General features: G+C 37.7%; 1 non-coding gene across 1 annotated transcript; it reads right to left on the bottom strand.

Annotated features, from left to right (window-relative positions):
• Window positions 1–9,770: 9,770 nt before the first annotated feature.
• On the bottom strand, window positions 9,771–9,844 carry TRNAW-CCA. Its single transcript has one exon. It is a non-coding gene; the product is annotated as a tRNA-Trp (tRNA).
• Between the last annotated feature and the right edge of the window lie 8,080 nt (window positions 9,845–17,924).

Genomic DNA, 17,924 nt, shown 5'->3' with positions numbered 1-17,924 from the left:
GCAGACATTGGCAATCGAAGTTTGGCACTTGAACGACGTAAATTCTCATTACGTAGACTGAGATATCGCAGAAACACTTCTAAAAACACACACGGATCACTAATTGCTGCCGCAATCAGGGTAATAACTCGATCGCTATTACGATTCAACGTCCGATCGATTGAAACTATCCAACGTATGTTTAAGTGCTGCTCAAATTGAGTTTATACTTTGTCATTCGTCGTGATTTCGACTTGAATGTTTGAGTGCTGTCCATATTCGGGCTATACTCTGTCATTCGTTGTGAATCCGCTGGATGTTTAAGTATTGCACTTTGTCAATCGTTGTGAGGGTTTAATCTCGTGAATTGTCGTAACTGCTGTATTAGTTACTAACCCAGTTTGTGTGCATTGTTATTTAAGTTAGGTTAATCAAGGCTAATCAGTAAGCTTATACACTGCTCGTTAAATCTGCAATGTGAGTCATTCTCTTTTTATCAACTGTTTTACAAAACTCCAAGTTATTTTCAAAGTTATAATTACAGGGATTAAGTCTTTGTAATCACCAAATTACAGCCGGTATGTGGGGTTTTGTATACATTACTTGATAATCTTCACCATTGGGGCAGCCAATGGGTGATATGACCATAATCACAGACATGATTGGACAATTAGAGGGCCAATGGGTCGAGTGACAAAGTACCGTGGGTAGTTGGTTTGATATCAGAAACATTGTAATCGCTCTTAATACTGTAAATTATAACAAATGTGTCATTTTTAGTAAACTGAATGATTCACTCAGTATTTCCCCGCTGACAAAATCTTTTTCAAACATGTTTCAGGTGATCTATTGTGAGCAAAGAAAAGTGCCGTGAAGCACTACAAGCTTAGAGAAGTGGCTCAGTATAAATAAAAGAAACATGTTTTGTAAAAATAAAGATTTCCCAGTGAAATCATGTTAATGTAAATTAAGGGGATTTTATCCCTAATTTATGTAAACGGGCAAGTTTTAATATTAAAAGATCCTGTTTTAAAAAAAGACTTCCGTTGTCGCTTAAAATATAATACCACGGGATTTCCTGCCTCGCGGCTCTGGACCTGGTTAAACCGGGGCGAGGGCTGTGACAGGAAAAGGTGGTATCAGAGCCACTGTTTTAAGCTTATCACTGATTTTAGCCTATTAAAGTAATTGAGAAATACTTAAGAATTTCTAATTACCATTCTGTGAATATGTGTTTTATTAATTGATTAATTGTTAAGTTACAGTATGGGTAAACAAAGGTTTTCTGCCATCTACCACAAATTAGATACTGCACCCAAAGTAAAAGGAACCTCTTCCTCCAAATACCCAGCAAATTTGGAAGAAGGGATTTTTGTCCGTAAAGCACAATATGAGAATCCTCTTACCCCAGAGAAAAGAAATCCGATTATTAGGAAAAGTCAGAAACCCCAACTCAAGAAAGTGAAGTTTAATCCAGACATTCAGGAAATAGGCAATACTTCACCTTGGGAAGATAAATTAGATGAAAAATGGGCTAATCTCTATATGCTAGCTACCGTAGCAGAAACTGCAAACCTCTAAACTACCAATAAGCCTGGTCTAGTAGAAAATTACTACTCCGCAAATAAATAAATCCTAGTGTGGTTTAAATTTTCCATTATCTTTTGTAAAATTAGTCTTTCAATATGCAATAAAACTAAATGTTTGATTTCCTTATAAGATTTTAACTTAGCATTTTTGTGCATTTTGCATATATGCTAAACAGCATGAGTGAGCTATCTGAAGCATTTCAGAATCTCAATCTATACCCAGTACCAATCGAAGTCTCTCACGATTTTACTGGTTATTTTGCTGATGTGGAGGAACCCCTGGAATTTCAAGCTCCACCTCCAGAAAAAGCAAAGCCTAAGAAAAGAAGAAGATATGTAGGATGGAGGAAAGTACGTAGGAGGAAGCCAGTAACTAGGAAACTTCCAAAAATAGAAAACCCTGTAGACAAAGGAAAGGGAATCGAGACCGGAGAGAGTTCTAAACCAGCAGAGATAGAAACTAGAGAAAATTTTAAACAAAAGGGAGTAGAAGTAGGAGAGAGCTCTAAACAACCTGAAGAAATCACATTTCAAGACGAAATAGACCGTCTACTGGCAAATTATGATGTCATTAGCCCTATCAATAACAATCTTTTCCCTTATCCGGCTGAACTCCAACTTCTAGTAAATCTGGAACCAGCTATTCCGGACCCTTTAATCCACACACGACCTTTAGGCGAAATGGAAGAGTGGTGGACAAATGACTGGCAATTTCAAAACATAATCAATAATCCTTATACCTTCCTTCCTCAATTTGATCCAGAACCTATCCCCAATCCTCCAATGAGCAACGAAAACTTAGCCAAACTTCGTCAGTTTGGTGAAGAACTGATAGGTACCGGGAATAGGATCCGGGAAATAGGAGAAAAAATTTCCTGGAAGTACGACGAGAGGGAGCGTCGCTACTAAACTGCCAGTTGATCAAAGAATAGTGGGGTTAGGAAGCATGTCTGTATAATAACAGTAGTAGTAAAAGTATAACTCTGTAAAATAGGAAATAAAACATTGTAAGATAAACAGTGTGTATGGATGCATATATAATCTACAAAATTGAAAGTCGAGAAATCGACAATTTTGGCTATATATGTTATGTGCTTATATGTAATTGTCTGGTTATATTTAACTATCAATTATTGGATACTAATAATTTACACTTATAATAATTATCAGATGGAAAACGCTAATAATGAACCAGTTAATGAAGTAAACCAATCTGAGCAAAATCAGGAAAATCAGTATATGACTAAACAAGATATCGAGAACATTGTTGCTCAAGGGATAGCCAATGCTATTCCAGCCATCCTGGCTGCTGCTTAGAAACCTGCTGAACCACAACAAATCATTCCTAGCAAACGTACTCTGGAAGATAACGACAGTAACAACATAAATGGAGGCGGCAATCATGACGATAATAATCCACGACAGGCCCCACTTCCTAAGAAAATGAAAGCTGCAACTCCTGGTTGCACTTACAAAGAATTCCTTGCCCGTAAACCAGCAGAATTTGCAGGTAATGAAGGGGCAACTGCAACACTGCGTTGGTTAGAGAAAACCGAAACAGTAATTGCAATAAGTAAATGTGCCGAAGAAGATAAGGTGATGTATGCGTCAAATTTGTTCAAAGAAGGGGCGCTAGAGTGGTGGAATACAGTATTACAAGCAAAAGGAAGAAGGATGGCCTATGCTATGAACTGGGAAGAATTTAAGAACCTTGTAGAAAGAAAATTCTGTCCCGAATATGAAAAGGAACAAATGGCGAATAAGTTCCTAAGCCATCGTATGGTAGGCGTAGAGTGTCGCGGTTATACTTCGACATTCTTTGAATATGCGAGAGTAGTACCAACACTGGCTTTGCCAGAACCGGTGCTCATCTCCCGTTATATTTGGGGATTAATTAGTGAAATCCGTAACATCGTTAAAGCAGCGAGACCACGCACTATTGACGATGCTGTGGAATTAGCTAATACCCTAACCGATGAACTGGTACGCACAAGAGATGAAAACAGGAAGAAGGAATTAGCTCAGAAAATTACCCAAGGATTTCATACGGGTAATAATAACAGCTTCAAAAGAAGAAGAACAGGGCAATCTTCAAACCCGCCATTCTGCAGAAATTGCAAAAAGAAACATTATGGAAGATGTAATATAACCTGCAATTTTTGCAAATCTGTGGGACATAGTGAAGAAAACTGCAAAAAGAAAACCATAGTCTGCTATAACTGTGGAGAAACAGGACATTACAAAACAGAATGTCCTAAATTGATTAAAATCGCAGACAATAAAGGCAAACCAGCTGATGGAACAACAAAGAAGAATGCCCGAGCATTTCAATTGACTACTCAGGAAGCCGAACTAATTCCTGACGTTATAGCTAGTACGTTTTTAGTTCACGACGTTTATGCGAAAGTATTATTTGACTCTGGTGCAAACCAAAGTTTTATCAATACTTCATTTTGCCAATCTCTTAAGTTACCCTTAACTACCCTTATGCAAAATTTTACAGTCGAAACGGCAGAAGAGAATTCTGTTAACATAGATAAGGTTTTGCAAGAAGGAAAGATAGAACTTTTAGGTCATAAGTTCTCTGCAAACCTATTACATATGAAATTAGCTGGATTCGATGTAGTATTAGGAATGGATTGGTTAGTAGCCAACCATGCTCGAATCCTTTGTGATAAGAATTCCGTAGAAATCCGTACCCCCACAGGAGAGGTAATTTTAATTACAGGAGATAGACCTCGAAAGCCACTGAAATTCATTTCAGTAATGAAGTTGGCTAGTTATTCAAGAAAACAAGAAATGGTGTATATGATTTCCGTAATCATTACCACTAAAAGTAAGGAACTCCAGGACATCCCTATAGTCTCAGAATACTCAGATGTCTTTCTAGAAGAATTACCTGGGTTACCACCCGATAGAGAAGTAGAGTTTAGAATTCATCTAATTCCGGGTACTACACCAATAGCCAAGGCACCTTATCGATTAGCACCCACCGAAATGCTAGAACTGAAAAAGCAATTAGATGAATTGCTAAGCAAAGGATTTATACAACCTAGTTCATCCCCTTGGGGAGCACCAGTGTTGTTTGTAAAAAAGAAAGATGGATCGATGAGGATGTGTATCGATTATAGGGAACTAAATAAAGTTACAATTAAGAATCGATATCCATTACCTAGGATTGATGATCTTTTTGATCAACTCCAAGGCGCTAGGTATTTTTCTAAGATAGACCTAAGAGCCGTATATCACCAGCTGAAAGTACAAGAAGAAGACATACCTAAAACTGCTTTCAGAACTAGGTATGGCCATTATGAGTTTACAGTCATGCCCTTTGGACTAACAAATGCTCCAGCAGCATTTATGGACATGATGAATCGGATCTGTAAACCATTCTTGGATAAATTTGTAATCGTTTTTATCGACGATATACTTATTTATTCCAAAAGTCAGGAAGAACATTGTGAGCACCTACATGCACTCTTAACTTTGTTAAGAAAGGAAAAGCTTTACGCCAAATTCTCGAAGTGTGAATTCTGGCTGCAAGAAGTACAATTTTTAGGTCACATGGTGAATCACGAAGGAATTCACGTAGATCCTGCAAACAGCTATGGAAATTAGAAGTTTTCTAGGCTTAGCTGGATACTACAGACAATTTATTAAGGATTTTTCTAAGATAGCTGTACATTTGACTAAGTTGACCTGTAAAGCCGTTAAGTTTGAATGGGGACCTAGACAAGAAGAAGCTTTTAAGATTTTAAAGCACAGATTGACGAATGCTCCAATTTTAGCCTTACCCGAAGGAACAGAAGATTTTGAAGTATATTGTGATGCTTCAAAATTAGGATTCGGATGTGTGTTGATGCAACGCAAGAAGGTAATTGCGTATGCCTCCCGGCAGTTGAAAAAGCACGAAGAAAATTATACGACTCATGACTTAGAATTAGGAGCCATAATTTTTGCCCTTAAAATCTGGAGACATTATCTGTATGGAAGTAAGTTTACTATTTATACATATCATAAAAGTTTAAGGTACATATTTGGGCAAAAAGAGTTAAATATGAGGCAAAGAAGATGGATGGAAATCCTAAGCGATTACGACTGTGATATTCAATATCGAAGGAAAGGCGAACGTAGTCGCTGATGCCTTAAGTCGTAAGTATCAGGAGAAGCAAAAACGAGTCCGTGCTCTTAGATTAAATCTACAAGTAGATTTAATGGAACAATTGAAGAAAGTTCAGGAAACAGCAATCAAAGACAATGCTGAAGGAATGAAAGGTTATATAAAGGAACTAGAGCAAGGAAATGATGGAATTTGGAGATTCCACAAGAAAAGAATTTGGGTTCCTAAGCAGGGGGAATTAAGAAATAAGATTTTAGAAGAAGCTCATAAATCAAGGTATACCATGCATCCAGGAAACAATAAGATGTACCAAGATTTCAGAAACAATTTTTGGTGGATAGGAATGAAAAAGGACATAGCTGAATACGTATCTAAGTGTCTTACTTGTTCACAAGTAAAAGCAGAACATCAGAAACCTTCAGGACTACTACAACAGTTAGAAATGCCTGTATGGAAATGGGAACTCATAACAATGGATTTTGTTACTAAGTTACCCAAAACCAGAAAAGGTAATGATGCAATTTGGGTAATTGTGGATCGATTAACCAAATCAGCTCATTTTCTACCTATGAAGGAAACCTTTAGCATGGAAAGGTTAGCCAAGTTGTACATAGACGAAGTAGTATCCTTACATGGAGTTCCACTCTCCATTGTATCGGATAGGGATAGTCGTTTCACTTCCAATTTCTGGACTAGTTTCCAAGAAGCAATGGGAACCCGACTAAATTTAAGTACTACATATCATCCTCAAACAGACGGACAAAGTGAAAGGACGATACAAACCTTGGAAGATATGCTCCGAGCATGTGTAATTGATTTCGGTGGTAATTGGGATAACCACTTACCCTTAATTGAATTCTCCTATAACAATAGTTATCACTCAAGTATTGAAGCTGCTCCATTTGAAGCACTATATGGACGTAAGTGCAGAACTCCAGTTTGTTGGGCAGAAATAGGAGAAAGTCAATTATCAGGACCTGAAATTGTGCAAGAAACTACTGATAAAATAACTCAAATCAAGGAAAGACTGAAGACGGCTCGAGATCGCCAGAAAAGCTATGCAGACAATCGCCGCAAGCCACTAGAGTTTCAAGTAGGAGACAAAGTACTTTTGAAAGTCTCTCCTTGGAAAGGAGTAGTACGATTCGGTAAGAAAGAAAGCTGAGTCCCAGATACGTAGGACCATTTCTAATAAAGCAACGAATCGGACCAGTTGCTTATCATTTACAACTACCAGAAGAATTAGCTGGAGTACATGATGTATTTCATGTATCCAATCTCAAGAAATGTTTATCAGACGAATCCCTGGTAGTACCTCTTCAAGATGTAGAGATAAATGAAAAGCTGAAATTCGTAGAGAAACCACTACAAATAGAAGACAGGAAAGTTAAATTTCTCAAGCACAAACGTCTAGTACTAGTCAAAGTCAAATGGGATTCAAAAAGAGGACCAGAATACACTTGGGAGCTGGAATCAGAAATGAAGCGGAAATATCCTCATTTATTCCAGTAAATCTCGAGGACGAGATTTTTCTTAAGGTGGGGAGGATGTAACAACTCTCACTAAAATCAATACCTATTATGTTAATTATCCCATAAGGAAACCCTAATTGAGAAACCCAAGTAATTCTGCATAAACCCTAAAATTTTCAGAACAATCAGAATTAGGATCAGGGCCCCTAAAACTCAGGGGGGGGGAACCCTAGTTACGATTATCTGAATAAAACCCTGGCAAATTCGAATTTTACGAAGTTGTCAACTCAGCTAGGCTAGTCCCAGACATGGCTACCCTATAGTGATTAGGTGTCCCTTACGGACCATATGGGATAAAAGTCTTACGGTCCGTAAGCATGTCAAAATTAGTGTATAAATAGCATACATTGGCAATCGAAGTTTGGTACTAGAACGACGTAAATTCTCATTACGTAGACTGAGATATCACAGAAACACTTCTAAAAACACACACGGATCACTAATTGCTGCCGCAATCAGGGTAATAACTCGATCGCTATTACGATTCAACGTCCGATCGATTGAAACTATCCAACGTATGTTTAAGTGCTGCTCAAATTGAGTTTATACTTTGTCATTCGTCGTGATTTTGACTTGAATGCTTGAGTGCTGTCCAAATTCGGGCTATACTCTGTCATTCGTTGTGAATCCGCTGGATGTTTAAGTATTGCACTTTGTCAATCGTTGTGAGGGTTTAATCTCGTGAATTGTCGTAACTGCTGTATTAGTTACTAACCCAGTTTGTGTGCATTGTTATTTAAATTAGGTTAATCAAGGCTAATCAGTAAGCTTATACACTGCTTGTTAAATCTGCAATGTGAGTCATTCTCTTTTTATCAACTGTTTTACAAAACTCCAAGTTATTTTCAAAGTTATAATTACAGGGATTAAGTCTTTGTAATCACCAAATTACAGCCGGTATGTGGGGTTTTGTATACATTACTTGATAATCTTCACCATTGGGGCAGCCAATGGGTGATATGACCATAATCACAGACACCATTGGACAATTAGAGGGCCAATGGGTCGAGTGACAAAGTACAGTGGGTAGTTGGTTTGATATCAGAAACATTGTGATCGCTCTTAATACTGTCAATTATAACAAATGTGTCATTTTAGTAAACTGAATGATTCACTCAGTGTTTCCCCGCTGACAAAATCTTTTTCAAACATGTTTCAGGTGATCTATTGTGAGCAAAGAAAAGTGCCGTGAAGCACTACAAGCTTAGAGAAGTGGCTCAGTATAAATAAAAGAAACATGTTTTGTAAAAATAAAGATTTCCCAGTGAAATCATGTTAATGTAAATTAAGGGGATTTTATCCCTAATTTATGTAAACGGGCAAGTTTTAATATTAAAAGATCCTGTTTTAAAAAAAGACTTCCGCTGTCGCTTAAAATATAATACCACGGGATTTCCTGCCTCGCGGCTCTGGACCTGGTTAAACCGGGGCGAGGTTCGTGACAACTATCACATGCGAATGACTGACGTACATATTTACACGTGATGCTTGATACATATGTGCTAGGTCTCTTACTCGTTACGTTCCACCTTAGCTAGTATGGCACTATAGTTCGACTCACACCCGATAGGGTCTAGTTAAGGATAACACGCCCTATTGGCTCTCCTTCGCAGTCATCTCGGGACTTAGCTGGTAGTAATTGTCTTGTGAGTATATGTGTTGTGTTGTATCATGTTTATGTATGAGGAAGTTCGCAACACTTTATCTACTTTACTATTATATCAAACCTGTATACTCGCCTATACATTTCTGTATTGACATTATTTTAACGTATGTTGCAGGTTAATCGCATGTTATCTCGAATCAAGATTAGGAAGTCTAGAAACCCACATAAAATCTAGGTTGTCGGATTTGTATTGTTTGAGAGACATGAAATCTGTATAACTGTTTGCTGAAATATTGTTTATTAGTATGGGATAATGAACGCATTAAGTATTGTCACTAAATAGTTGTTATGGATTCTCTTGAGCAATCCGATTCGCCTAGTGTCGCGCCCCGATGATTCCGCCATTGGTTGGGGTGTGACACCACATCCGCTCGAGCTTCCTATAGCAACATCGAAATTGAATATCCCAGGTTTAGCAGAAGGAACATTACTATGACTTTCAAAAAGAGTTGCCATATCTCGGTAACGGGGTCTGTTGATTCGGAATCGTGGGATGAGTATATGTAACAGATGAAGAATCTTTCTGTGAGATTCCAGGTATAGTTCCTTCCCACGTCAATTGCCAATTCTTGGTCATTGAGATTCATGGGTGATTCGGATGTTGATTTAGGTTTGGAACCCTATATATTTTCCCCTTTCAAATAAATCGAAATGCTTGAAGTTTTTCTATTTGGAATCGTGTTAGGTCTAATTCCTATTACTTGTTTTCTGGATTATTCGTAACTGCATATTTACAATACACACGCGACGATCAGTTGGACCTTTGATTCATGAACATCTTTTTTATTGACTTCCTCATTTTTTATCCGCGGGAGGTTCAATTCAGGTTGCTGTTCAAATGAGTGAAGTTATTGAATTCTAATTAGACCTAACAATAATAGAATCATGCTCTGTAGGATTTGAACCTACGACATCAGGTTTTGGAGACCCACGTTTTACCGAACTGAACTAAGAACGCTTTCTTGTAACAGTAAATACGACTAGAAAGAAAAGGATTCTTTTTGTACCCCCAATACTAAACATACAGATAGTCTCATAAAATGAAAATGATGTATGTCCGAATCGATCCCAATAGATCCCTCGTGACTGCCCAGAGGAGAAGAATAGGTAGGGATGACAAGATTGGAACCCGTGATTTGACCTAAAACAAAGGCGCTACCAAGCTGTGCTACATCTCTTTCAATTGGTCTACAGTTTCATTATAGAGAATCCCTGCCCTGTTTTCCACATCGGCAATCCACCTCCTCGATATTCAATTTCTCATGCCATTTCTTCTTTATTGATTTATATACACATCATCATCCTGTCGATCCCACCAACGCTTTCTTACTTATCTTATGAGCAAGGTTCTAAATAATCAGCCCTTTGAATTGAATAAGCGACTCTTTCCCGATAGAAAGATTTGCATGTGACAGAGATCCCAATTTCGTGTACCTGGTTAAGCAAGCCCCGCCGCCAGCTTCCGCCCAGACAAAAAAGTGAACGCCTAGCGCGAAAGGTTGCTTTACTAAGTAATATAACGTTAGCGCTTTAGTTTGTTTGATTGCTCGTTAGTTTCGTTTTCAACAAGGGGTGGAGCTTGAAGAAGCGAGCCTAGAGTAGCAGCACAACCTATTATGTTTTTCAGACCCTTTTTCTATTATATTAGTAAAGCGCTAGCGCCCCTATAGAGTCAAGATATTCTGCTATCAATGAAACTGAAAGAAAGAAAAAAAACCAGTGCCTTTCGTATAGATCGAGACTTGTAGCTTGATTCTTTACTCATTCCATACTGGGAAGAATCACAGGCCATAACACTTCTTCCTATTTATTTCTCAATGATATCCGACGATCAAGACAATTCTCGTGAAAGTCTTTCATAGAAGTGAATTCTGATTCTTATGAAGCAAATTACATTTCCTTTTGATTTGTCCCCTGGACTTATTCTGATTCTGAATTATCCATCGCTACGCTGTTCCCAAGGACTAGCAGAATCGAAATAGCGAAATTCTTGGGTCATCTCAATGGTTCAGAAACCACACGTTTCTCTGGATCATCATAGCGTACTTACACATATCCACTCAGAGGAAGGTCTTTTCGTAATGGATGACCCTTGAAACCATAATCTGTTGATATACAGCATAGATCTGGATGATTGATGGAAGAAACACCAAACATATCCCAAACTTCTTGCTCCTACCAGCCGGCTGATGGAAATGGACTGACCACCGGGGATATTCGTGTTACTCCGTCTGCACTGGTTTATACATGAATGCTTGAGCTATACCGAGTACTCAGTAAATTATAGACCACTTTAATCTTCGTTTTTGAGAGGGATGACAGAAAAGAGAGGAATAAATAAAGAGCAAGTTTCAATTAGGTCAAAATGTTCTTTCAAATTATATTAGTTATTAACTCTCTTTGGGAGACTCACTCAGGAGCAGAACGGGAGTTCTTTGATTTGACTTCAAAAGTATCAATCTCGGAGAAGTGCTTTCGTACCTTTAATGGCCACTGCTAGGGAGGAAACTTTTACTGCTTTCACAGAGATATCCAAAATAATGGTTGACATTTAGGTAGCGTATCACTTAATTGGGTGAATAGCCTCAATCTCTTTGTGCTGAAGGTGTAGAAGCATTACCGTAGCCTCTTCTGTTGCTTGGCCATTTCAGATCGGAGTAAGGGATTCATGGATAGGTGTGTTTGATGCATTTGACGCCCTCCATGGGGAATTTCAATATAGGTGTGAGAGATATTTCTTCGGTGATAGTCAAGTATGGCATCTTGAGGTCTCCTATTTCACCAGCCCCATTCTCATAGGGGAACTCTAATCCACTTTCATTTAACGGCAGACAATAAAGTAAAGGTAGAAGGCTTTTCGTTTCGGGGTTCTCTTATGGACAGGCCTTTGCCTGTCATTGGAGTTAGCGAGGTTGGATATAGGAAGACACCAATACTTCACCAATATCTAAATAATAGTATCACCACTTGTGTTGTTGTATACTCCTTGGAAGTTATTATAAATGTTTCATACTAGAAAAATCTACCTATAAATTTGTTAGTGCACTACGTCTATTGACTTCGTCTTGTATCATGTAATAGATTAGGATAGATTAGAATATCTTGTGCACGAGGTTCGAGAAATGAAATGTGGTGAATTAGCAAGGAGGTCCGCTTATATGGACACTGTCCATATAAGCGAACCACATCAGTCACTCAGGTTCGCTTATTTGGATGTTACTATAAGCGAACCAGAACCACTATATATAGGTGCATGGTTAGTTCATTTGGTAACGGGTTTGAAAGTGTAACGAAGTGCTGCCAAATTGCTTCCAGGTTGTAAACATTGTCAAGAATCAATATAAGAAGCATTATATTTAGTTTGAGCGTCTGATTCATCGATTTCGCCTTTGAATTAGATAAGCAACTCTTCTGATCGACTCATTCAGGGTCAACGACGATCCAACAAGTGGTATCAGAGCTCAGGAGGAAGAGTTCAGCTCAAATTTGATCCGTTTTCTGTCTTCTACACCTTCTTTTTTGATTTGGACAAGTTTCCACGGTTAAAATTGGATAAATTTTTCACAGCATGTGTATTAGTGGGTGATATCAAACCCTTGAAACTCTCAGACTAAAATTCGAGCTAAAAATGAACAAAATGATCTTCGAATATAGGTCCGCTTTTTGATCAATTCACAGGTTCGCTCCAGTGAACATAAGTTGTTATAGGTTCGCTCGAAAATACCTAGGTCCGTTTGTGAGATCCGCTTTTGTGACAATAGATCCGCTCCAAATCACATTGATAGATTCGCTTTTGTGTCATCTTTTATCAAAGGTTCGCTTATCCGGACACTTACAAGGTTCGCTTATCCGGAAATAACCTGGTTCGCTCAACAAGGTTCGCTTATTCGGTCCATAGGAGATTCGCTTATTCGGTCCAATAGGAGATTCGCTTATTTGGTTAAATAAGAGATCCGCTCGTTCGGTCAAGTTGTTAGTTCGCTTATTCGGTCATTTTGGTTGGTCCGCTTATTCGTTCAAGGGAGTCTCGCTTATTTGTCAAGTTTGGGTTTCGCTCGTTCGTTCAATCTGATTTCGTCCAAGTGTCAAGATCATTTCACGACAATCGAGTTTGAGTGTATTTCAAATTACTTGATATTGTTTAAACTGATTAAGTTTGTTTGTTTGCTTCCAGGTCATTGAATTTCAGGTGATTCAAGATGTCAAACAATGGTGAAGAATTCTACAACACATTCTATAACGCGTTCACTTCCGAGTCGTCAGATAGAAGATCTGAGTTGAAAGAATATTCGAGAGAAATTTCGGAGAATTTGAAGTTCGAAAACATGTATGGAAGTCAACAGAAGCCACCAAAGTTGATGAAAGTCGAAGACTATAATTGGTGGAAAAACAGGTTTGAAGGTTGGGTGAAAGCTTTCGCTCCTGAAAGCTGGTTAAAGTTAGTGAGTGAATATCAAGCACCAGAGAAAGAAGGAGGAGAGTTAATCAATGAAAAAGATTTTACTGAGAAAGATGTAAAAAATGTTGTGGCTGAATATCGGATGATAACGTTGATCAAACAGTCAGTAAGAGAGGATATTATCTCGTTGCTTGAACAAGAAAAAACTTCAAAGAGGTTGTGGGAGGCGTTAGAGAAAAAGTGTGTTGGTAGTAATGAGATTGTAAAAAATAAAAAGAAATTGTTGCGTAAAGAATTTGATGTATTCAGTTGTATGAAAAACGAATCTGTATGTAAAATGATCGAGAGGTTTGGACATCTGAAAATGGAACTGGCCAGATATGAAATCAAAGTGTCTGAAGAGGAGATGGTGGATAAATTGTTTGCTGCATTGCCCAAAGATCAAGATTGGCAATACTTTGCTCTAATGCTGAAGAATACAATCAAGCCTGATGATTTAAAAGTGGATTTGCTGATCGAAAGGCTTGAAAGCCATGAGTTGGAGATAAAAAGATCCAAAGTCAACAGTCCAGCTTATCAGCAGAATGTGGAACTGTATTACAGAGGAAATATACCACAAGCTGGGTCTCCAAAAACAGCATTCTCTGCAGAAAGCTCGAGTTCAGTGAACAATGAAAATCTTCACAGTGGTTTTCACAGTGGTTCTTCTTCAAATGCTTCAGACCAATTTGCTTAAAAGAAACTATTCCAGTGTAATATCGCAGTTGATTTGAAGAATGGGCAAAACTTCAGCGAAGAATCGGCGAAACAACAAATGGTTTTCTTGGCATCCGTACTTGAATCGTATGAAAGCCTCGTTGTAGGGAAGATTGGCAATACCAATTTGACGAAAGAAGATTATGATCAGCTAGACCCCGAGGAGATGGAACTAATTGATATAAGATGGTGCATGGCCAGTGCGGTTCGTCGAGCACAGCGGTTCATGGAGATCACGGGGAGAAAGTCAATTGGGGGACCATCTACCAAACTGGGATTTGATAAATCCAAAGTGACATGCTTCAAATGCAAACAAATAGGTCACTTCAAGCGCGAGTGCAGAAATGCGTATGCTGTTGATGATTCTGAGAACCCATTCAACGAAGATTATTACAAGAAAGCGATTTATCATCAGAACAAGTCCGAGCCACCAAGATTGAAACAGCCAGAAGAAAAATCAAGGGCTCTTGCAGTTATATATGATGATGAAGGTTATGATTGGAGCAAAGAGGTTCTACCAGAAAAAGATGCAGTTGGATATGCATTTGTTGCAAATGATGATCATGATGCCTGGTGGCGAAGAGACAGTGCGAGATGGGAGATTAGCAAGTTGAATGAACCATTTCAAGAAGCACAAAGAGCCAAGAAATGGAATGAAGAGTTAGAGTGTTACATGGATCCAAAGGGAAATCCAGTAGTTGATCCGACAAAAGTGGATTTTGATGCTGTAACCAATTTGTTTCCAAGTGAACGTACTTTCAACACAAGAAGGCTATCTGATAAAAGTTATCTGCCAGATTTGATGAACAGGGTGAAGGAGGTTTTTGAATCAAGTCTACCGAAGGTAGTAGAGATGAGAAAGAGAAAAGAAGAAGAATTGAAGAAGTTGATTGAAGAAGTGAAGGCTGATGCGAAGACTGCTGCTGAGAAAGCAGAGAAATCTGAAGAGAAAGGAAATGCTGAGAAGAAAGAAGGAAAAGAGGAGAAGGCAGTGGAAGATCAGAAAGCTGAGAAAGAAGATTTGGTGCTGAAAGAAAATGAGGTAAATAAATCTTCTGACTTATCAAATGTTGAGATTGTTGATAAAAATGAAAACAAGTGCAGGAATTGCATAGAAATGTGCAAAGCCTGTACAGAAAAAGATGACATTATAAAAATAAAAGATACTGAAATGAATAAACTTGAAGATGTTTTAAAAATGAAATGTAAAGAAATAATTGAAATAGAAGAAAGTTTAAAATTAAAAGTTGAGAAGTTAACACAGAAATGTCATGATTTTGAAGAAGAAAATAAAATTTTGAAAGAAAAATGTGCCGCAAAATGTGTTGACTGTGTTGAGAAAGAATCTAAATTTCTTGAGTTACAAAAACAATATGATTCTTTAAAATGGTCGAGTCAGAAAGTACAAGAAGCTTATGATACTTTGAAGAGCCAAGTCAAAAGTTTTGATCAAAGACTGTCTGAAACTTTAACAACAAAAGAAATGTATGAAAGAAGGTTTAAAGAAAAGCAAATTGAATTGAACAAATGTGTTGATGAAATTGCTAATCTTAAACAAGTCTTGGCTGAAAAAGAAAAAGTTGTTACCAAACTTCAAAGTTATCATAACTCTTCGTACATTCTCGAACGTATTTTCAATATCACACCGGATGACAAAGATACTAATAATTGCAAAAAGGGTATTGGTTCAGAATTTCATCAGGTACCACCACCATTGAGAGACAATTATACTTTTTATGATGAGGAAAAGGTGGCAAAGGGTTTGAACATCGCTGACCAATTACCTGAAAGTATCGATGTGATTTACACCAAATCTGATGATGCTAATGATTCAGAGGTGGTGAGTAAGGTGGTTGATAGTGTTTTGAAAAATGAGTCTACAAAAGGTAAGTCTGAATCACAGGATGAAGATGAAGGAAATCTTTATGATGGATATCTGAAAGATACAAAATCCGAGAAGAATTTGAATGATGATTCAAAAGGATTGGTTTATAACATGATTGGATCGGACAAACTATTCTTAGATGTTGTTTTCCCGATTCAGAATGTGATTTCAGAGAAAATTGACAAAGTTTTCAAGATGGTTGAAATTGAGAAATCTGAAATGTCGAAGTTTGCTGGTAAAGGTTACAAAGGTTCTTATAATAAACCTGGTTCTAAGAAGAAAAACATGAAGGCTGGTTTGGGTTATAAGAAGAAACAAAATCGAAACAAAACTGAAATGCCAAATTTTCAGACAAAAATGGGTTTTGTTCAAGGAAAAAGCTTCACAGAAGAAGAAAAACTCAAAATTGGACAACAGTCTAATGCAGAGTTTGAGGCTATGAAAAAGAAACAACATCAGGCCAAGGATGTTTCAAAGAAAGTGTGTTTTAAATGTGATCAAATTGGACATGTTGCACGAAAGTGTCCAAATCCAAAGCCTGTTGATGTTAAAGAACAGAAATCTGAGAGTGAGAAACCAAGGTCAACCAAATTTGATTCGAGACAAACTTGGAGGTATACTACAAACAAGTTTGCCTCAAATCAAAATTGGAAATCAAACCCGAACAGGTTCAATTCTAGACAGACCTGGAATTCTCACACACCCAGATTGAGAACAACTCAGAGTTGGAGAACATCTGTCGATATGACAAAACCTCAAGAGTTTTGGAAACCAAGTGTTGTTCAGAAACAAAAGATTGAAAAACAGAAAAATTTTTACAAACGAGGAACACCAACAAGTCAAATATGGTCTGTTAAGAAACATGTCAATCCGGTAAAAGACGAAAAAGTTGAGATTAAAATTGACGATGTTTTTGAGAAAAATGAAAGGAATTATCCAATTTTGCCTGGTAGAATTCATGTTCAATTACCTGAGTCTAAACAGGCTTGGGTTGCTTTGTTCAAATGATCAAATTGTTGATTGTGCAGGTGCTCAATGGTGCTGAAGATTGTGAGATTGTTAGTTGGAGCAGCCTGGCACAGGAGGAGGTTGAAGAACCCTGGTTTTGTGTCAAACAGGGAGTTTATTTGTTGATTTGTGTACTGTGTGTATTGTTTGTTGTTAAGTTTGTTTGAATAAGTGTTGATGGACTACGCCGAAACCCTCACGGCTGAACAAACATGATTACTGTCACAGATTGAAAAACGGTTTTATAATTGTCAAAATCAATGGGTTGTAAATCATGGGGGTACTTGATAATAGATTTTCTGCAAATCAGAGCACTTTAAGCAGAAAATGGATGGCGAGACAAAGCTATCAGTATCGGGTTGTCAAATTTTTAATGGTTTTGCATTTTAGGGGGAGAAAAATTTGTTAGAAAATACAAAAACATTAGAAAATTTGAAAAAAATACAAAAACATGATAAAATTCAAAAAATTTTGAGTTGTGCGTAAAAAGAGGAAATGATAGTAAATCAGTAGACAGTTACAGTATGCTAAAGAATTGTAATGATTAAATAGCGTTAAACAGTCTCACTGATGATATGTCGATAGGTTTTTATACACTTAGTAAACTTTTTCGGGATATAAACCTAAATTCAAACACTTGCTTATTTTGTGGGGAACACTACTTGAATATATAGGTAACCCCTGAAATCTCGTTTGAAAGGTCCCATATTCTGAGATACTAGATCTTTATACTCAGTGATATCTGGGGTATTATTCCGGGACTTCTGCTGTATGGAAGTACTGACCTAGTCCCCGAATAATACTTTCTGCAAATGCTTGAAACACAGCATCGCCCTCAGCAAGCTGATGAAACAATAAAATTGATAGTCGTTGCTGTTGTAACAAAAGATCCTCTAAAGGGGACACACCAAAAGTCGAGCCGTCATCTCTCTGCTGAACGGAAGTTCTGACCTGAGCTCTCACGGTTTCGCATCTAACCCCTTACAGATA

Source organism: Helianthus annuus, chromosome 2 (assembly GCF_002127325.2).
Source record: "Helianthus annuus cultivar XRQ/B chromosome 2, HanXRQr2.0-SUNRISE, whole genome shotgun sequence".
NCBI classification, from domain to species: domain Eukaryota; kingdom Viridiplantae; phylum Streptophyta; class Magnoliopsida; order Asterales; family Asteraceae; genus Helianthus; species Helianthus annuus.
This window is presented reverse-complemented; position numbering and strand designations above follow the sequence as displayed.